The sequence below is a fragment of the Mustelus asterias genome, chromosome 13 (assembly GCF_964213995.1).
Source record: "Mustelus asterias chromosome 13, sMusAst1.hap1.1, whole genome shotgun sequence".
NCBI lineage: Eukaryota > Metazoa > Chordata > Chondrichthyes > Carcharhiniformes > Triakidae > Mustelus > Mustelus asterias.
This window is the reverse complement of record NC_135813.1, coordinates 26,925,323-26,948,196: the sequence shown is the minus strand read 5'-3', so window position 1 is coordinate 26,948,196 and position 22,874 is coordinate 26,925,323. Positions and strand designations below refer to the sequence as shown.

Genomic DNA, 22,874 nt, shown 5'->3' with positions numbered 1-22,874 from the left:
ACCAGTGTAATACAGTAATCATGGACAACTTCAATATACATGTAGAGTAGGTAAATGCTGTAGAGGACAAATTGCTGGAATGTATCTAAGGTGGTTTTCGAGAACAGTATGTTGAGGAACCAACTAGATAATGGCCTGTTTTAAATCTAACATTGTGCTATGAAAAAAGTGCAAATTAATAATATAATTATAAAGGAGCCTCGAGGCTCGTCCCAAAATCATAAACTCCCGCCCAAGATCAACAGACCATTGTCCACCCCTTGCCCGCTCTGATTCCCATGGTGGGTGGGGCAGGAAAATTCTGGCAAATATGCTAGAATTTTAGATTCATAGAATCATAGAAACCTTACAGTTTGAAATGAGGCCCATCAAGTCTGAACCGACAACAATCTAACCTCGCCCTGTAACTCCACATATTCACCTCACCAGTCCCTCTTATCCATGCATCCCGGGAAACTGAGGGGCAGTTTAGCATGGCCAATGCACCTAACTCGCACATCTTTGGACTGTGGGAGGAAACCAGGGCACCCGGAGGAAATCCACGCAGACACGGGAGAACATACAAACTCCACACAGACAGTGACCCAAGCCGGGAAGCGAACCCAGGTCCCTGGAGCTGTGAGGCAGCAGTGCTAACCACTGCCGCCCCACAATATGTTGTCGGTCAGATGCACATCCTTAATCTCCCTTCTACCCAATATTTAAGTTGCATTGTTGTGGAATCGAGTTCAACTATGTCTTCACGTATATGTGAAAGTGATTTAGTTCAATCTGAAACTAGGGTCTTAAATCTAAAGAAAAAAAATCAGAAAGGTATGAGGGGCAAAAAATAAATGCTGGCCAGCCAGCAATGTCCATGTCCCACAAATGAATAAAAAAATAATTGTTTGTAGTATATTGGGGAACCACATTGAAAGGTATGACAGTAGACAGGCACTGGCATTTAACGAATGAATGATTATTTACAACAAATTTACTATAGTTTGAGACACAAGTACCAGCAGGAAAGGTGATCCAATCATGGCTAACAAGTTAAATTAAAGTAAAAGCAAAATACTGAAGATTCTAAAGATCTGTAATAAAAGCAAAAGGTGCTAGAAATACACATTGGATCTGGCAACATCCGTGGAGAGGGATATGGGCATTTCAAGTTCAATATGACTTTACTTTGACCTCAGAGGCAGAAATGAGAGGGGTTTTCTGCTATTAAATAAGATGGAGGATCAAATGAAGCAGAAGGGAAAGGTCAGGGATAGGTTAGAGGGTGAGGGTGAGACAGCTCTCCCAGCCAAAATTGGGAGAGCTGTCTTGCAGACTGGTCAAGCAACAACCTGACATAGTCATACTCACAGAATTATATCTATCACCACCCTTGAGTATGCCCTGTCACATCGGCAGGATGGATCCAGCAGAGGTAGCAGAGCAATGGTATACAAGGAGTTTCCCTCTGAGTCTTCACTATCAATTTCAGCCACCATGAAGTTTCATGGTAACAGTTCAAACATGGGCAAAATAACCTTCTGCTGATTACTACGTAAAGTGGCCCTCCAGCCCTGCAACACCCCTTTGCCCTGCAGCTGAGGAATCAATATGCCTCCATAATGAACATCACTTAGAGGAAGCACTGAGGATGGCAAGGGTGCAGGATATGCAGGATACATGTCCATCACCAAGAGCGGCTCAGTAGCACCACCAAAGACCAAGCTAGCTGGGCTCTAAAGGACATAGCTGCTAAACTGGGTCTGCGACAGTGGTGAGGGAACCAACAAGAGGGAAAAACATGCTTGACCTCATTTCACCAACCTGCCTTCCGCAGATACATCTGTCCATGACAGTATCGTTAGGAGTGACCACCACAGAGTCCATGTGGAGGCACAGTCCCATCTTAACATTGAAGATTCCCTTCATTGTGTTGTGTGGCACTACCATTGTGCTAAATGAGAGAGATTTTGAACAGATGTTAAGGGCAGTCTCTCCTGTGCACAAAAAGCAGGACATCCAACCCAGCCAACTAACACCCTATCAGTTTACTCTTGATCATCGAGAGTAAAGTGATGGAAGGAGTCATCAACGGTGCTATCATGCAGCATATACTTACTGCTATGTAAGTATATGCTGCATATAACTTGCTCACTGACGCTCAGTTTGGGTTCTGCTAGAGCCACTAGCTTCTGACCGCAGTACAGCCTTGGTTCAAACATTGCCAAAGAGAGCTGAACTCCAGAGAGAGACTGCCCTTAACATCAAGGCAGAATTTGACTGAGTGTGGCATTAAGGAGCTCTAGCAAGACTGGAGTCAATGGGAATCGGAGAAATCTCTCTGCTGGTTGGAGTCGCACCAGACACTAAGGAAGATAGTTGTGAATGTTGGAGGTCAATCATCTCAGTCCCAGGACATCACAGCAGGCTTTCCACACGGTAGTGTCCTAGACCCAACCAACTTTAGCTGCTTCAACAATAATCTTAATTCCATCATAAGATCAGAAGTGGGGATGTTTACTGATGATTGCACAATGTTCAGCACCATTCGTGACTCCTCAGATACTGAAGTGGTCCATGTCCAAATGCAGCAGGACCTGGACATTATCCAAGTTTGGGCTGACAAATGGCAAGTAACATTCGTGCCACACAGGTGCCAGGCAACGACCATCGACAATAAGAAACAATCTAACCATCATCCTTTGACATGCAATGGCAATGCCATCGCTGAATCCCCACTATCAACATTGAAGGTTGCTCTTGACCAGAAACTGAATTGGACTAGTTATATAAATAGTGTTTCTATAAGAGCAGGTCAGAGGTTGGGAACCTTGCAGCACGTAACTCACCTCCTGACTCCCCAAGGCTTCTCCATCATCTATAAGGCACAAGTCAGGAATGTAATGGAATACCCTCCACTTGCCTGAATGAGTATACCTCCAGCAACACTCAAGAAGCTTGATATCATCCAGGATAAAGCAGCCTGCTGATTGGCACCCATTCCACAAACATTCACTTCCTCCATCATTGATCTGTGGCAGCTGTGTATATGACCTACAAGATGCCCTGCCGAAACTCACCAAGGCTCCTTCAGCAGCACCTTCCTTCTAAACAGACAGCTGCCACCATCTAGAAGAACAAGGACAGCAGATGCTTGGGAACGACACTACTTGGAAACTCCCCTCCAAGCTACTCATCATCCTGATTTGGGAATATATAGCTGTTCTTTCGCTGTTGCTGGATCAGAATCCTGGAGCTCCTTCCCTAACAGCACTGTGGGTGTAGTACACCACAGGGATTGCAACGGTTCAAAGAAAGTTGCTCACCACCTCCTTTGTCAAGGGCAATTAGGGATGGGCAATAAATGCTAGCTTAGCCAGCGATGCTCACATCCCATAAATGAATTTTAAAAAGGGTTCTGACTTAATTACCTGAGAGTAACGAAGGAAACATTGGATAGAAAAAAAGACATCTAACTGAGTGTGCAACTGACCCTCCGATCCCTTCCCAACCCTCCAACTTCCAACTTAAAGACCTGACCTGATCTCACCACCCTACCCAATCCATCCTAAGCCCTTGCCACCTCCCACCCTACCCACACTCCCCACTGACTTATCTCACTCAAACTCATTCACTAATACACTGAAGAGTTACTTAAATGCCCCAAAGCTTTTCATGTGTTAGTGAATGAAGACTTATGAAATACAGCAGAGAAGAGGATGTGGCTTGGCTTCCCCTGACGATCCTGCATCACAAGTACGTCATTAAAAGCTAACATGCAGGCACAAAAAGCAATTAGATAGGGAAATGGTATGTTGGCCTTCATTGCAAGACGATTTATATATAATGGCAAGAAGTCTCGCTGCAATTGCAAAAAGCCTTGGTGAGATCACATCTGGAGTATTGTGTACAATTTAGGCCTCCTTACCTAAGAAAGGATACACTTGCCAGAGACTGAGTGCAACAATGATTTACTTGACTGATCTTTGGGATGGCAGTATTGCCATTGTGGAGCTCGGTCTACATTGTCCAGAGTTTTGACGAATGAGAAGTGATCACATTGAAGCACACAGCATTCTTATGAAGTTTGACAGTGTAGGTACAGGAGGAATCTTTCCCCTGGCTGGGGAGCTCTAGAATCAGGGGACACAGTCTCAGAATAAGTGGTAGGCTATTTAGGATTGTATTGAGGAGTAGTTTCTTTATTCAGAAGGTGGTGAATCTTTGGAATTGTCTCCCCCTGAAAAATGTGAAGACTCAATCATTAACTATATTCAAGACCAAGATCAATAGATTTCTAAATGTTAAAAATATCAAAGGATGTAGGGGTAGTGTGGCAAAATGACACAGGGGTGGAAGATCTGCCATCACTTAGTTGATTAGTGGAGCAGGTTTGAGGGGTCCAAATAGTCTTCACTTCATTTCCTACAGTAAATAAAGAATTAACAATCATTTGCCTGGAATCAACATTCACATTCTTTGATTAAAAAAACAAAATACTGCAGATACTGGAAATCTGAATTAAGAACAGTAGATGCCAGAAAAAGATACCTGTTTCCAGGCTGTAAACCTCTATGACTCTATAATAGCCTAATAACAAAAAGGGTTGAATAATCTTGCATTCATTGTTTTCGATGCATTTGTAGTGGCTTTTCAGACAATCATGACTGTGTGATACTGTAATGTAGTCTTAAGTACCTGGGTTCAGATCCAGGCCAGAACTGACATACATGAATTTCTCACAATGAGATGTTAATCATTGCTGTCGGACCAACTGCAGCAAGAAGTTGTCGCAAGCTGTCTATCCCACCAATGGAAGACTGGGCAGAGTTCACGCTTAATGTTACACATCTGTTCCCTATTATGGGGAAGGGTCCGTGCTGTAGAGATGCTTAACTTCTTTGGGTTTCAATGAGTCAAAGGTTTATGAAAGGAACATAATAACAATGAAATGCACAGTAGAAATATCTCCTCTGTCTGCCAGCTGTGTGAATCCTAGTGGGCATGGACTTCAGCAAAAAACAGTCTCTCATTTGACACAATTGACTGCTTTTCACAGCAACCACAGAGTGACTGGCATAGAAAGTAGGAACTCTGGGGGAAATTGGGGCAGAAACACATAGTTGTGGCAAAGTAGATGGACATTTGGGGCCCGATTTTTTTTTTTACCGTCAAGTTGCACCCGTTTTCAGACGCGAAAACTTGGTAAAGTCGGGCATGAGATGAGTAGTGTGATCCGTGCCCACCTCCACGCCAGTTCTGCCTTTACCAAAGCCCGAAAACGGCCTGAATTGGGACTGAGCCCAAAATGGGCATGAGGGCCTTTTAAATGCATTTGCATACACTTCTCCCTTTGCCACCGCGTTCGCCCATCCAAAATCGGCGAGAAACAGACATGCTCCACAAAAGTCCGATTCGACTGCTCCCCTTAGTGAGGAGGTAAGGGCCGAGCATCCAATGACTCTCTGCTTGAGATCGGTGGGGGGGAATGGCAGGAGGAAGGTGGGTCCGAGTCTCTGCTTGAGATCGGTTGGGGGGAGGGGGGGGTCTGACGGCTCTCTGCTTGAGATCGGTGGGGGTGTGGCGGGGAGAAGGTGGCTCCGATAGCGCTCTGCCTGAGATCAATGAGAGGGAGGGGCCCACGATCGGTCTGGGTGGCGGAGGGGGTGAGGAATAAGGGGGTCAGTAATGTTGGGGGGTGGGGCAATGTCTGTGGGGGTCAGGGGGAGGTATTATCTGGACCGGTAGCGATGTGGTAGGGGCGCCGCATTCTATCATCTTTTTTGCGCATGCGCAGTTGGAGTCGCCGATCGGAGCAGCAGGATTTCGGGTGTGTTAAGCCCCGCCCACAGGCTTGTGCAGCATGATTTGGAATCGCTGATTTTTTTTCAGGCAGAGTGCGTATGGGGGCGCCTGAGAACGGGTCTAAAAGTCGGATCTGAAACACTCTGCCAGTTTCAAGTCCGCCCAGCACTTCAAATGAAAAAGGTAAAATAGGGCCCTTACTAAGCATCTAGCTTTGCTACACCTGCCTGACAGACTAATCCTGGCACTAAGCATCTGGAAAGAGTTACATTCTACAGCATGAAGATCTTTTAACAAGCATTTGCATTAAAAATAACCTCTTGTAGCTATACTTGTAATTTGCATTTATTTGTAAGGTTGAAGCACATTCCATGCATCTGCATAGCACCTTACTCATGCAGTACAGCTGCTTTCTTTGCAAGTTGTCAACAGACTTATCAATGAGCTAAGAAGCCCGTGCATCCTCTGAAATCAAAGAGTAAAATTTTCTTTATTTAAAACAAAGGTCTGAATATGCCAGCCCTCCCTGCCAGCAGAGTCTTCCAGTCTGGCTGATGGCAACCCACCGTAGTGAGTTTCCTGGTGGTGCTGGCAGCATCAGTGGGACAGGAAGATCCTGCCGCCAGCCATGAGCTGCTTCATGTGTGTGTGTGTTGGGGGCGAGGTGGGGGCGGAGGTGTGGGGATGGTGGGGGCTGAAATGGAAAATCCCGTCCTTGATGTCTACATGGACTTTGGGTATGATTTCATCCTGTGTAGGTTTCGAAAGAACTTAAAATAATTTGTGTCAATTAGATCAAGCCTGTGAAGTGTGGGTCATATAGCTTTGTCACTGAGAAATGCTTCTAATCTTGCTGTGCATGTAAGGGAGAAGGCAGGAAGTGGTGTGTAATTCATGCCCACCTGCTTTTGCAGGACGTCCAGTGAAATATCAAGTCATCGACACTGCTGAAGCCACAATAATACTTAGCAGTTCTTGTGGTTTTAAGAGACTTAAAGCTGTAAAACATTATTGATGTGCAGTGGGTGTGAACCATAAAAAAAACAGCAAAAAACATATACCGGATGAATGTTGGCTGCCCTGAATCGATATCATATGCACTATCAAGCTGTATTTCCTGAAGAAAGAAAGAAGTGAATTAGGAAGGCGATGGAAGAGTTGCAAATTCTTGTCAGTATTCTTATTGATAGAACATAGAAAAACTACAGCACAAACAGGCCCTTCAGCCCACAAGTTGTGCCGAACACATCCCTACCTTCTAGACCTACCTATAACCCTCCATCCTATTAAGCTCCATGTACTCATCCAGGAGTCTCTTAAAAGACCCTATTGAGTTCGCCTCCACCACCACTGACGGCAGGCAATTCCACTCGCCCACCACCCTCTGTGTGAAAAACTTACCCCTAACATCTCCCCTGTACCTACCCCCCCAGCACCTTAAACCTGTGTCCTCTCGTAGCAGACATTTCCACCCTGGGAAAAAGCCTCTGAGAGTCCACCCGATCTATGCCTCTCAACATCTTATACACCTCTATTAGGTCTCCTCTCATCCTACGTCTCTCCAAGGAGAAAAGACCACGCTCCCTCAGCCTATCCTCATAAGGCATGCCACTCAATCCAGGCAACATCCTTGTAAATCTCCTCTGCACCCTTTCAATCTTTTCCACATCCTTCCTATAGTGAGGCGACCAGAACTGAGCACAGTACTTCAAGTGGGGTCTGACGAGGGTCTTATATAGCTGCATCATTATCCCCGGATTCCTAAACTCAATCCCTCGATTGATAAAGGCCAGCACACCAGACGCCTTTTTAACCAGCTCCTCCACCTGCGGGGCCGATTTTAGAGTCCTATGGACCCGGACCCCAAGGACCTTCTGATCCTCTACAGTACTAAGAGTCTTTCCCTTTATATTGTACTCCTTCATCCCATTTGACCTACCAAAATGGACCACGATGCATTTATCTGGGTTGAAGTCCATCTGCCACTTGTCCGCCCAGTCTTGCATCCTATCTATGTCCCTCTGTAACTTCTAACATCCCTCCAGACTATCCACAACCCCACCAACCTTCGTGTCGTCGGCAAACTTACCAACCCATCCCTCCGCTTCCTCATCCAGGTCATTTATGAAAATGACAAACAGCAAGGGTCCCAGAACAGATCCCTGGGGCACACCACTGGTGACTGACCTCCATTTAGAAAAAGACCCATCTATACCCACTCTCTGCCTCCTTTGGGCAAGCCAGTTCTGGATCCACCGGGCAGCAGCCCCTTGGATCCCAAGCCCTCTCACTTTTTCCAGAAGCCTTGCATGGGGGACCTTATCGAACGCCTTGCTAAAATCCATATAAACCACATCTACCGCCTTCCCTTCGTCAATGTGTTTAGTCACATTTTTGAAGAACTCCACCAGGCTCGTAAGGCACGATCTACCCTTGACAAAGCCATGCTGAGTATTCTTGAGCATACTAAACCTCTCTAAATGCTCATATATCCTGTCCCTCAGGATCTTCTCCATCAGTTTACCAACCACTGAGGTTAGACTCACCGGTCGGTAATTTCCTGGGCTTTCCCTATTCCCCTTCTTGAAAATAGGAACCACATCCGCAATCCTCCAATCCTCCGGCACCTCTCCCGTCTCCATCGACGACGCAAAGATCATCGCCAGAGGCTCTGCAATCTCTTCCCTCGCCTTCCACAGTAACCTGGGGTACATCCCATCCGGACCCGGCGACTTATCTATCTTGATGCCATTCAAAGATTCCAGTACAACCTCTTTGTTAAAGTCCACATACTGAATCCTTTCAGTCCACCGCACGCCCACAGTACATCCACCCAGGTCTTTCTCCTCTGTGAAAACCGAGGCAAAATACTCATTGAGCACCTCTGCCATTTCTACTGGTTCCGTACAGACTTTCCCGCCTTCACCTTTTATAGGCCCTATTCCTTCATGTCTCATCCTTTTACTCTTCACATATTTATAGAACGCCTTCGAGTTCTCCTTAATCCTACCTGCCAGGGCCTTCTCGTGACCCCTTCTGGCTCTCCTAATTTCCTTCTTTAGTCCCTTCCTACAAGCCGTATACTCTTCTAAATCCCTATCTTCGCCAAGCTCTCTGAGCCTTTTGTACGCTTTCCTTTTCTTCTCGACTAGGTCCCGCACAGCTTTCGTGCACCACGGTTCCTTTAACCGACCAACACCTCCCTGTCTGCTCGGAACGTTGTCCTGTAGAACTCTAGACAGACATTCCTTGAAAAACTGCCACCTCTCTTCAGTACATTTCCCCGAGAATACCTCCTTCCAATTTACTCCTCTAATTTGCTGTCTAATGTCTTCATATTTCCCCTTACTCCATATAAACACTTCCCTAGCTTGCCTGATCCTCTCTTTTTCCAATGCAAGCCTAAAGGAGATAGAGTTATGATCGCTATCCCCAAGATGCTCTCCCACTGAGAGATCTGACACCTGTCCAGGTTCATTGGTCAGTATCAGATCAAGTACAGCCTCTCCTCTTGTAGGCTTGTCCACAAGAGGAAAAGAATTACCATTTTTGTATTTTATCACACAAGTGTTACACCACTTGAATTTGATCGATGCCAGTTTCACATGGACTATGACATAAAGACAACGTTGTTTGTGATGCCTTATGACACTTCTTTCTTCATTTTTACAACCTTCCTATCTACTGCTTCTGCCTGTTTTTCTGATAATCCCTTTGAATGTATCCTTTTTAAGAGACAGAACTGTATTGCAATAGTTCCAGGCTTGGTAATGGTACTTGTTGCCCACTCCACAAATTTATTCATACTTGTTCATTACATTTAGATAGAACTGTTATTATTCATGCACATTCATAATTATTTGAGAACCTTTTTTCCTTCACTCCTCTGTTCTGATGTTGCTGGGAAGATTGCTGTGGAACAAATTACCATTTGATCTGCCACCTCAAAGCTCCCTATGCTAATAGCTCCCTTCTAACCACTGGAGCCACAAGGAATGTTATTTCAAAATCTGAAGAAGTACATTACCACCTCCAGTAACTCCATCATTGTTCTCTAGAGCATCAATCTTAGCAGAACACAGAACCTGTCTGTATAGGTTAATGAAATGTATTTGGGAGCTCCAGGTCATCAGTTGAATCCTGATGAAGATTAATCCTGTCTATGAAGATAAGTTAAACTGAGGCACGTTTTTGGCCAAAAATAAGGATTGTGTTCAGTGTCCTCGCAAACATTCATCTATCAACTAATGCCATCAAAGAAGATGGCCTTGTCTTCAAGTCTATCATCAATTCTGGGACCTTGCTGTGTACAAAATAGCTGCCTAGTTTCCTTACAAAGCAAAAATGCTTGTACTTCAAAAAAAATTAATTAGCTACGAGGCATTTTGAGATCTCTTGAAACATGATGGGTATTAAAATCTGGCACATACATTTCAGTTGAATTTCTGCCATTACCTGCTGTGACTGAAATCTTTCGTTCATTTCATTTTGAATCTCAATTTCATAAGTGGTGCTAAATCATGTATTTTTGAAATTCTTGGAAATTATTCACCTACAGGAATAATTACCTCAGTAGCTTTCCTTGAAGCTGTTCATTTGAAACTTGTGCTAATTTCAAGTATTCATTTAATCGGATTATTTGTGTCTTGTGAGATGCTGAGTTCATGTCTAAAGTGGTACTTTTGAACGGCCATTGATCAGTTTGTTCAATGAGCCTCCCTTCTGGGGGTGATACAAGTATAAAGGCCATGCAACCTATTTCTGGAGTCCCCTCATACTGGGTATACTTGACAAATGAAGTATTTTTTGATTGTCATCTTACCAGCCAAATAACAGGTGGATGTTACTTGAATTGAAATAATTATGTCCCATTTCAAGCCATTGCCACATAGGTCAAATTAAGAATTTCAATCCAGATAAGGGAGTAGAAATATCTATCACATGTCACTTTAATGATTTTAAAGTCGCTTTTCAAAACATTACAAAATATATTTGTACATTTTTTGAGTTTAGATAAATCCAAGCAAATTGTTGATGACATCCTTATGGCGAATATTTTTTCTATCCTTCATTTGGAGAATTTTCAATGAAAGGAACCAAAAGAATCACATGAATATGACATTAAAGAGCTTCATCTGATCTTGATTGACTGAAGAAACACTTTTACTGTCGTTTTAAGTATCAAATATTGAAGTAGCTGCAGTCAATTGATTGTTACTTGTGATTTATCCAGTTAGTATTGCTCGTGAAATTATTATATCACCCATGATATATATACTTCCTATTATTGCCATTTGATTGGCACTATAATATAGTAGTTACTGGTATGTTAGTGAATTCCTAACTCAGCTACTTTGTTTTGAGGAAAGCAAGTGAAAGCTAACTACTTCGGTATTGTAAAAAGGATAACAGAAGAGGAAGTTTTCAAATGACCCTCACGTACACCTCCTAGTGGCTAATTTAAGTGTGCCATTACCAGGAACGAGAAAGCAACCACTCGAGACATCATTTGAGATTGGTGCCTAGAGATGTCTGAATAAAGTGATAGACAAAATAACCTGAAGTAATAATTTATTATGAATTTGAGTGTGCTAGAGGTAGACAGGTGGGTTCAATGCTTTTATTTGCTCCTTTGAAATGCCTGGTTATCTGTTTATTTTTAATGGAACTTTGCTTCCACTGCTAGCTGTGATAGCAGGACCCAAGAGTTTAACAACAAAATTCTTTGGGTATTGATACTTTTTAATGCAAATCAAGCGAACACTAGGTGAGCCATTATTTCATAAATTCGTAGAATGATAGAGCACAGAAGTAGACCATTCTGCAAAACTTTTGATTCAAGTATTTTGATTGTTCTGTAACTTCCTTTAAAGAAAGACTTAAAAGACTTGCATTTATATAGCTTTCATGACCTCTGGATGCCTCAAGGCACTTTACAGCCAATTAAGTACTTTTGGAAGTGTAATCACTGTTGTAACATAGGAAAGGTGGCAGCACATTTACATACGGCAAGCTCCTATTCAACATGATATATTAATGACCAGTTTTTTTTTTTGTCATGTTAATTGAGGGATAAATACTGGCCAGGGCAAAATGGACAAGTCCCCTTCTCTTTGAAATGGTGTAGTGGGATCTTTTACATTCACCTGTGAGGGCAGATGGGGGTTTCACTTTAAGCTCACATTCAAAAGGCTGCACCTCCAACAGTGCAACACTCCTTCAGTACTGCACTGGAGTATCAACCTCGATTTTTGTTCTCAAGTCTGGGGTGAGTCTTGAATCAGGAACTTCCTGACTTGAAGTCAAGAGTGCTACCAACCTTATTCCACAAGACTCAAAACACACAAGAATACTAAAATATAAACTTAAAATGCCGGAAATGCTCAATGTTTGGAGCATTGGTAGAGAGAGAAACAGACTTAATGGTTCAGGTTGATTTTTTTATTTCACATCTTTCTTACAGATTTCGAGCATCTGCAGTATTTTGCTTTTGTACGCAAGAATACTTAGTTGATGAAAGTCACTTGATGCAATCAGTTCAACTTCTGTTTGAGTTGTGTTGCAAATATATAATACATTTTATATATATATATTTTCGAGGCTACTTAAGCTGCTTCTTTTCGCAGGTAGATAGACCCATTCTGTTATCTGTTCAGTCAACAGCAAAGGCATAAGTTTTCTGTTATTGGTTTTCTGCTGTTTTCCTCCTTTAACCTTTCAGCTGCCCCAGTAGTCAGGAATTTGGGTGTCTGTTGATTTTTCAAAAGAGATGGAAGAAATGTGTTAACGCCAGATGTCTTCTGAATGAATGGACATTGCTGATAAATTGTCTATTTATTGGGTGAAAAAAAAAAGCTAAGTATTGCAGCTGAAAGACAGAAAATGCTGGAGACACTCGACACATCATTTAGTTTGAGGAAGGTTCCCATACATGACTGACTTATTCTCTCATCAGTTTCTGATATAATGTGCACATACCTTTAAGAGGGTATATATTGAACTATGGTCAATCAATACCACATCGACAGAATGTGATGTACTGATCTCTGACTTGTAGGCTGTCTGTAAGAGCAATGGTTGAGGTCAGACACGTGTCTCAGAGCCTCCCAGTGAAAATTGTTTTTAACCTTCAAATCAATAATCCATGTTATTGTTTCACCAATCCTTGAGCAAGATTGGTATGTTTATGTCGAAGAGGAAGAACATAACAGATGATTTACTGCCTGATTACGATGTCACCTCCAGTGGTAAATAAGCTGTCAGTAAATATCTGTAAGAAGTTTAACAACACCAGGTTAAAGTCCAACAGGTTTATTTGGTAGCAAAAGCCACACAAGCTTTCGGAGCTCCAAGCCCCTTCTTCAGGTGAGTGGGAATTCTGTTCACAAACAGGGCATATAAAGGCACAGACTCAATTTACATGAATAATGGTTGGAATGCGAATACTTACAGCTAATCAAGTCTTTAAGATACAAACAACGTGAGTGGAGAGAGCATCAAGACAGGCTAAAAAGATGTGTATTGTCTCCAGACAAGACAGCCAGTGAAACTCTGCAGGTCCAGGCAAGCTGTGGGGGTTACAAATAGTGTGACATGAACCCAATATCCCGGTTGAGGCCGTCCTCGTGTGTGCGGAACTTGGCTATCAGTTTCTGCTCAGCGACTCTGCGCCGTCGTGTGTCGTGAAGGCCGCCTTGGAGAACGCTTACCCGAATATCAGAGGCCGAATGCCCGTGACCGCTGAAGTGCTCCCCAACAGGAAGAGAACAGTCTTGCCTGGTGATTGTCGAGCGGTGTTCATTCATCCGTTGTCGCAGCGTTTGCATAGTTTCCCCAATGTATCATGCCTCGGGACATCCTTTCCTGCAGCGTATCAGGTAGACAACGTTGGCCGAGTTGCAAGAGTATGTACCGTGTACCTGGTGGATGGTGTTCTCACGTGAGATGATGGCATCTGTGCCGATGATCCGGCACGTCTTGCAGAGGTTGCTGTGGCAGGGTGGTGTGGTGTCGTGGTCACTGTTCTCCTGAAGGCTGGGTAGTTTGCTGCAGACAATGGTCTGTTTGAGGTTGTGCGGTTGTTTGAAGGCAAGAAATGGGGGTGTGGGGATGGCCTTGGCGAGATGTTCGTCTTCATCAATGACATGTTGAAGGCTCCGGAGGAGATGCCGTAGCTTCTCCGCTCCGGGGAAGTACTGGACGACGAAGGGTACTCTGTCCACTGTGTCCCGTGTTTGTCTTCTGAGGAGGTCGGTGCGGTTTTTCGCTGTGGCGCGTTGGAACTGTTGATCAATGAGTCGAGTGCTATATCCTGTTCTTATGAGGGCATCTTTCAGCGTCTGGAGGTGTCTGTTGCGATCCTCCTCATCCGAGCAGATCCTGTGTATACGGAGAGTTTCACTGGCTGTCTTGTCTGGCGACAATACACATCTTTTTAGCCTGTCTTGATGCTCTCTCCACTCACGTTGTTTGTATCTTACAGACTTGGTTAGCTGTAAGTATTCGCATTCCAACCATTATTCATGTAAATTGAGTCTGTGTCTTTATATGCCCTGTTTGTGAACAGAATTCCCACTCACCTGAAGAAGGGGCTTGGAGCTCCGAAAGCTTGTGTGGCTTTAGCTACCAAATAAACCTGTTGGACTTTAACCTGGTGTTGTTAAACTTCTTACTGTGTTTACCCCAGTCCAACGCCGGCATCTCCACAGAGTAAATATCTGTCCAGACATTCGCTCTATACTGTATTGTTAGTATTGATTACCATTCAGCCCAAAACGGCTGAGTGTTTGCCTTTTTTTAAACTCTCCCCATGGATCAATATTTGATCCCTAGATAAAAGCAAATTAGTGCGGATGTTGGAACCTGAAACCAAAAGAGAAAATGCTGGAAAATCTCTGCAGGTCTGGCAGCATCTGTAAGGAGAGAAAAGAACTGACGTTTCGAGTCCAGATGACCCTTTGTCAAAGCTAAAAGGCATGGAAAGTGGGAGATATTTATACTGCAAGATGAGGGAATGAAAGATGTGTCATAGCCACCGAAACCAGGGGAAAAGACTGCTAATGGCAGTCCATAGAGAGAATAAAGGGTGTGAATGGCCAAACATCACCTTCATGCCCACTTCTTTGGGCAAGAGTCCTCCCCCGTTCCACAAATCCTTTCACATGCCTCCAACATTCTGCCTCCAATTGGACACCCCCACTGGGACAATTACCTGCCTCGATCTTTTCATTGGGAACTGTTGATGGGACATTGGCCGTCTCAATTTTTCTACCCCCTCACCCATTCCAACATCTCTCCTTCCGAACTTTCCGCTCTTCGCTCCCTCAAGTCCAACACTGACATTGTCATCAAACCTGCCAACAAAGGGGGTGCTGTCGTTGTCTGGCTTACTGATCTACCTCGCAGAAGCTGAGCGCCAACTCTCAGATACTTCCTCCTACCTCCCCTGGACCATAACCACACCACTGAACAGCAAGCCATTATCTCCAACTCCATTACCGACCTCATTTCCTCCGGATGCCTTCCCCCCTCACAGCTTCCAACTTCATAGTCTCCCAACCCCGGTCAGTCTGCTTCTCCCTACTTCCCAAAATCCACAAAAGGACTGTCCTGGTAGGCCCATTGTGTCAACATGCTCCTTTGAAAAGTTCAGTGTGTTATATATTTCTATCTGAGAGGACAGATGGGCCTCAGTTTAATGTCTCATTTGAAAGACAACACCCCTGCCTGTATAGCATATTTTCAATATAGCCATGGTTCAATGCAGCCTCCCCTTTTGAGTTAGAAAATTGTGGTTTCAGATCTCACTGTACAGACTTGAGTACGAAATTTAGGCTGTCACTCCACTGCAATAATGAGGGAGTACTGCATTGTTGGAGATGTCACCTGCTAAATTAAATTTTCAATTGCGACCCTGTCTGTTCTCTCAGGTAAATGTAAAAGATTGCATGCCACTTCTTTGAAGAAGAGGAGGGGGAGTACCTCCATATCCTGGTCAATATGTATCAATATCCCTCAATCAACATCATTATCACATTGCTGTTTGTGGAAACCGGTTTTCTATCCTGGAAGTTATCATTGACCAGAAACTTGACACATATATAGGTACTGTAGCTAAAGTAGGTCAAAGGCTCAGAGATCTCCAATGAGTAACATGCCCCCTGACTTCTCAAAGTCTGTCAAAAACATGCCCCCTGACTTCTCAAAGTCTGTCAAAAAAAGACCCAGTGAGAGCAGGGCTTTGGAGAAAACAGGAGGAGGAAAGGTAAGTTTAAAATTTTCATTCACTTTTTTTTTCCCTGTGTGTTTAAAGGGGCAATTATGAGTGTGAGGCCAGTATGTTGTTCCCAATGTAGGATGTGGGAGGTCCTGGAGGCTCCTAGCCTCCCGGAGGACCATATCTGTGCTGGGTGTGTTGAGCTGCGGTTCCTAAGGGACCATGTTAGGGAACTGGAATTGCAGCTCGAGGACCTTCGCCGGGTTAGGGATAGTGAGGAGGTCATTGACAGGAGCTATCGGCAGGTGGTCACACCGGGACCATGGGAGGAGGGTAACTGGGTAACAGTGAGGAAGGAGAAAACTCAGTTGATGGTGAGCACCCCGGTGGATGTGCCCCTTAATAATAAGTACTCCTGTCTGAGTACTACTGGGGTGGACAGCCCACCTGGGGGAAGCAGCGGTGGCAGTGTCTCTGGAGCTGAGCCTGGCCCAGTAGTGCAAAAGGGTAAGGAAAGGAGGGTAGTGCTAATTGGGGACTCTACGGTGAGGGGGTCAGATAGGCGTTTTTGCGGACAAAGACGGGACTCTCGGATGGTGGTTTGCCTCCCTGGTGCAGGGGTCCGGGATGTCTCTGGTCGAGTCCCAGAAATCCTGAAGGGGGAGGGAGAGGAGCCGAAGGTCGTGATGCATATAGGTACTGCTGACATAGGTAGGAAGAGGGAAGGGGTCATGAAAAGAGAATATAGGGAGTTAGGTAGACAGCTGAGAAAGAGGAATGCAAAGGTAGTAATCTCGGGATTGCTGCCTGTGCCGCGGGAGAGTGAGAACAGGAATCGGTGGAGAATGAATGCGTGGCTGAGGGACTGGAGCAAGGGACAAGGATTTGGGTACTTGGATCATTGGGACCTCTTTTGGGGCAGGTGTGACCTGTTTAAAAAAGACGGGTGGCACTTGAATCCCAGGGGGACCAATATCCTGGCGGGAAGGTTGGCTAAGGCTACTGGAGAGACTTTAAACTAGAAAGGTTGGGGGGAGGGAATCGAAATGAGGGGACTGAGAGTGAGGAGGTTAGCTCGCAAATAGATAAGGAATGTAAACAGGGTAAGAGGGAGGTTAGACGAGTGATGGAGAAGGGAAGTGCTCAGGCTGAAGGTCTGAGATGTGTCTATTTTAATGCCAGGAGTGTAGTGAATAAAGTGGATGAGCTTAGAGCGTGGATTGCTGCTTCGAATTGTGATGTGGTGGCCATTACGGAGACTTGGATGTCTCAGGGACAGGACTGGGTGCTTCAGGTGCCGGGTTTTAGATGTTTCAGGAAGGACAGGGAGGGAGGCAAGAGAGGGGGGGGAGTGGCACTGTTGATCAGGGATAGTGTCACGGCTGTAGAGAAGGTGGACGCCGTGGAGGGATTGACGACGGAGTCTCTGTGGGTGGAGGTTAGGAACAGGAAGGGGTCGGTAACGTTGCTGGGTGTTTTCTATAGGCCGCCCAATAGTAACAGAGATGTTGAGGAGCAGATGGGGAAACAGATCCTGGAGAGATGTAGGAATAACAGAGTTGTCGTGATGGGAGATTTTAATTTCCCAAACATAGATTGGAATATCCCTAGGGCTAGGGGTTTGGATGGAGAGGAGTTTGTTAGGTGTGTCCAGGAGAGTTTCCTGACACAGTATGTGGATAAGCCTACTAGAGGAGAGGCTGTACTTGATCTGGTGCTGGCTAATGAACCTGGACGGGTGGAGGATCTCTCGGTGGGTGAGCATCTTGGGGATAGCGATCATAATTCTATCTCCTTCACGATAGCATTGGAAAGAGATAGGATCAGGCAGGCTAGGAAAGTGTTTCTCTGGAGTAAAGGGAAATACAGTGTCATCAGGGAGGAAATTAGACGGGTAAATTGGAAGGAGGCATTCTTGGGGAAAAGTACCGAAGGAAAGTGGAGGATTTTCAAGGAATGTTTGTCTGGAGCTCTGCATGACAACGTTCCGATGAGACAGGGGGGTGTTGGTAGGGTACGGGAACCGTGGTGCACGAAGGTTGTGATGAACCTGGTGAATAAGAAAAGAGAGGCGTACAGAAGGTTCAGAGAGCTAGGAGGTGTTAAGGATTTAGAGGAGTATACGGGATGTAGGAAGGAGCTTAAGAAGGAAATTAGGAGAGCGAGAAGGGGTCATGAGAAGGCCTTGGCGGGTAGGATTAAGGAGAACCCCAAGGCTTTCTACAAATATGTCAAGAGTAAAAGGATGAGATGTGAAGGCATAGGACCCTTAAAAGGTGAAGGGGGAAAAGTTTGTGCGGAACCGTTAGAAATGGCGGAGCTGCTTAATGAATACTTTACCTCGGTATTCACGGTGGAAAGGGATCTGGGTGGTTGTACTGCTGGTTTGCGGTGGACAGAAAGGATCGAGCATGTGGACATAAAGAAAGAGGATGTGTTGGAACTATTGAATGGCATCAAGGTTGGTAAGTCGCCGGGACCGGATGGGATGTACCCCAGGTTACTGTGGGAGGCGAGGGAGGAGATTGCGGAGCCTTTGGCGATGATCTTTGCATCGTCGATGGAGACGGGAGAGGTTCCGGAGGATTGGAGGATTGCAGATGTGGTCCCTATATTCAAGAAAGGGAACAGGGACAGCCCGGGAAATTACCGACCGGTGAGTCTAACCTCAGTGGTTGGTAAGTTGATGGAGAGGATCCTGAGAGACAGGATTTATGATCATCTAGAGAAGTTTAGTATGATCAAAAGTAGTCAGCACGGCTTTGTCAAGGGCAGGTCGTGCCTTACGAGCCTGGTTGAGTTCTTTGAAAATGTGACCAAACACATTGACGAAGGAAGAGCGGTGGATGTGGTCTATATGGACTTCAGCAAGGCGTTCGATAAGGTCCCCCATGCAAGACTTCTTGAGAAAGTGAGAGGGCATGGGATCCAAGGGGCTGTTGCCTTGTGGATCCAGAACTGGCTTGCCTGCAGAAGGCAGAGAGTGGCTGTGGAGGGGTCTTTCTCTGCATGGCGGTCAGTGACCAGTGGAGTGCCCCAGGGATCTGTTCTGGGACCCTTGCTGTTTGTCATTTTCATAAATGACCTGGATGAGGAAGTGGAGGGATGGGTTGGTAAGTTTGCTGACGACACCAAGGTAGGTGGTGTTGTGGATAGTTTGGAGGGATGTCAGAAGTTGCAGCGAGACATAGATAGAATGCAAGACTGGGCGGAGAAGTGGCAGATGGACTTCAACCCGGATAAGTGTGTGGTGATCCATTTTGGCAGATCCAATGGGATGAAGCAGCAATATAATATGAAGGGTACCATTCTTAGCAGTGTAGAGGATCAGAAGGACCTTGGGGTCCGGGTCCATAGGACTCTTAAATCGGCCTCGCAGGTGGAGGATGCGGTCAAGAAGGCGTACGGCGTACTGGCCTTCATTAATCGAGGGATTGAGTTTAGGAGTCGGGAGATAATGCTGCAGCTTTATAGGACCCTGGTTAGACCCCACTTGGAGTACTGCGCGCAGTTCTGGTCACCTCATTACAGGAAAGATGTTGAAGCCATTGAAAGGGTGCAGAGGAGATTTACAAGGATGTTGCCTGGATTGGGGGGCATGCCTTATGAGGATAGGTTGAGGGAGCTTGGTCTCTTCTCCCTGGAGAGACGAAGGATGAGAGGTGACCTGATAGAGGTTTACAAGATGTTGAGAGGTCTGGATAGGGTAGACTCTCAGAGGCTATTTCCAAGGGCTGAAATGGTTGCTACGAGAGGACACAGGTTTAAGGTGCTGGGGGGTAGGTACAGAGGAGATGTCAGGGGTAAGTTTTTCACTCAGGGTGGTGGGTGAGTGGAATCGGCTGACGTCGGTGGTGGTGGAGGCAAACTCGTTGGGGTCTTTTAAGAGACTTCTGGATGAGTACATGGGATTTAATGGGATTGAGGGCTATAGATGGGCCTAGAGGTGGGGATGTGATCGGCGCAACCTGTGGGCCGAAGGGCCTGTTTGTGCTGTGGCTTTCTATGTTCTATGTTCTGTCTACCATTTACAAGGCACAAGTCAGGAGCGTGATGGATGAGTGCAGTTTGACACCATTCGAGTCAAAACAATACACTTTGGCACTCCCAGAAACATTCACTCCCTCTTCCACTGGCGGCCAGTGGCAGCAATGTGTACCATATACAAGATGCACTGCAATAAATAACTACTTCAGTGGTATTTTCCAAATCCATGTGCTGTACCACTGAGAACGACAAGGGCAGCAGATGCATGGATATAGCACCACCTGCAAGTTGCCCTCTGAGTCAAACACCATCTTCACTTGGAACTGGTATCGCCATTCTGTCACATTAACTGGATCAGAATCCTGAAACCCCCCTACATAATATCACTGTGGGTGCACCTACACAATAAGGACTGTAGTGGAGGTGGGCCGCCATTGGTGAGATCTTCTGGTCCCATTATATCTATGGGACATTTTACGTGGCTCACCCGTCCCACCACTGGTGGAACCAGGAGACCCTGCGTGGGAAGAGCTAGAAAATCCTGTACAATGACTACATTTCAAAAGTAATTAATTGTCTGTTAAGTGCTTTGGGACATCCTGAGGTTGTGAAAGACACTATATAAATGCAAATCTTTTTTTATCCTGCTATAATGCTTGCAGCTGTGATTCACTGACCTACACCCCCATCCTAAGCTTTCAGGCCCTTGATTAACTGGTCCCCCTCCCAACTGGCAGGCTGCAATTACCTCCAAGCAACCCTGATTTTTTCCCCCCTCTTGCCCCAGTCAATCCCAATCTTTGCCAGGCTCTGATCAATCCCCCACTACCCTCCAACAACCTCAGACCTTTTCCAGTTGCCTGAGCCAACTCCAAAGCATCTCAGCTGCAGCCTTCTATCACTGGCTTTCCTACATGTAGTTAGAGAGCTTGTTAAGTTGGCCAGCTGCCAGATGTAAAATTTAATTAAAAATTATACTGTACTCCTATTAAATTCTAATCATACAAGTTCTCTTACTGGCCCCAATTAGCAGATATCTTTAACAGTTCTCTCTGTTCAGGTTCCCCTTCAAATATATTGTCACCGTTCTTCCCCTCAAAAAAGCACTCTTGACCCCTCTATCCTAGCAAACCATTGTGCCATCTCCAACCTCCCTTTCCTCTCAAGTCCTTAAATCTTTACTGAAATGGCAATTATCAGTCATAAATGACATCATCTGTGCCTGCAGCTGTAACAAACAATCTTTTCTCATACTTCTCAACCAATCTGCAGCCTTTGACATGGTTAACTATGCAATAATCCTCCAACTGGATGACACTGCACTCACCTGGTTCTATGTATTTAACTGATTGTAGCCAGAGAACCACCCACACTAGCTTAGAATCATAGAAATCATACAGTGCAGAAGGAGGCCATTCGGCCCATCGAGTCTGCACCGACCACAATTCCACCCAGGCCCTACCCCCACATATTTACCCGCTAATCCCACTAACCTACGCATCTCAGGACTCTAAGGGGCAATTTTTAACCTGGCCAATCAACCTAACCCGCACATCTTTGGACTGTGGGAGGAAACCGGAGCACCCGGAGGAAACCCACGCAGACACGAGGAGAATGTGCAAACTCCACACAGACAGTGACCCGAGCCGGGAATCGAACCCGGGACCCTGGAGCTGTGAAGCAGCAGTGCTAACCACTGTGCTACCGTGCCGCCCCATTTCCCTGCTCCAAAGACTATTGTCTTTGGAGTGTCCAAAGATCCATTCTTAGCACCCACTTATTTCTCATCTATGTGCTGCTCCTGGTTCCATGTACATGTCCATGATATCCAGCTCTACTTCAATGATCACCACCTTTCTCAACCCCTTCACTGTCTCTGAATTGTTGGACTGCTTTTCTTACCTGTCAAACATCCAATTCTGGGCAAATAGAAATTTCCTCCAATTATTAGTAAGACCAAAGTCACTGTCTTCAGTCTCTGCCACAAACTTAGTTCCCTAGCCACCAACTCTGTTCCTCTCCCTGCCAGACCAGCTAATCCATTTGTAACTTTTGTGTCATGTTTGATCCTGATTCGAATTTCTGACCTGATGGAGACATCATTTGCAAGACTGCCTATTTCCACCTTTGCAACATCAACTCAGTCACCCCTACCTGAAACCCTCATGCATGTCTATGTTCTCTCGAGACTTAACTAGTCCACTGCTCTTTTGGCTGACCTCCAGTCTTCTGTTTCCCATGTACTTGAGGTCATCCAAAACTTAGCTACACGTATGCTAAGTCACATGTCCGTTCACCGGTCACGCCTGTGTTCACTGGCTTATATTGGTTCCCAGTCCAGTAATGCAATTTTGAAATTTTCATCTTTGTTTTCAGATCATTTCATGGCCTTGCATGTCCCCGTTTCTGTTACCTCCTCCAGTCCTACAAACCTCTGTATTGCTCCAATTCTGGTATTTCTCACATAGAGGTCTATAAAATTGAGAGGCCTAGAAAGGGTGAATAGTCAGTGGCCTTTTCCAAGGTGGCAGTGTCCATTACAAGGGGGCACAGGTTCAAGGTGAGACGGGGAAAGTTTAAGGGAGATGTGAGGGGGACGTTTTTCACACAGAGAGTGATGGGCGCCAGGAACGCTGTGCCAGAGGATGTGGTGGAAGCAGGCATATTAGCAACATTTAAGAGGCATCTGGATGGGTACATGAATAGGGAGGTAATAGATGGATACAGATCGAGTAAGGGCAGAAGGTTTTTTAGTTGGGGCACCATGATTGGCACAGGCTTGGAGGGCCAAAGGGCCTATTCCTGTGCTGTACTTTTCTTTGTTCTTATTTCCTATTGTGCTTGCTTCATCATTGATAGCTGTATTTTCAGTTACCTAGGTCCAAAA

At 45.3% G+C, this 22,874-nt stretch overlaps 1 protein-coding gene across 3 annotated transcripts in view; it reads left to right on the top strand.

Moving 5' to 3' along the window:
- The window catches only part of rgs3a (regulator of G protein signaling 3a), a 253,454-nt gene that overhangs the window by 119,913 nt on the left and 110,667 nt on the right, over positions 1-22,874 (top strand). The gene's annotated exons all lie outside the window — the stretch shown is intronic.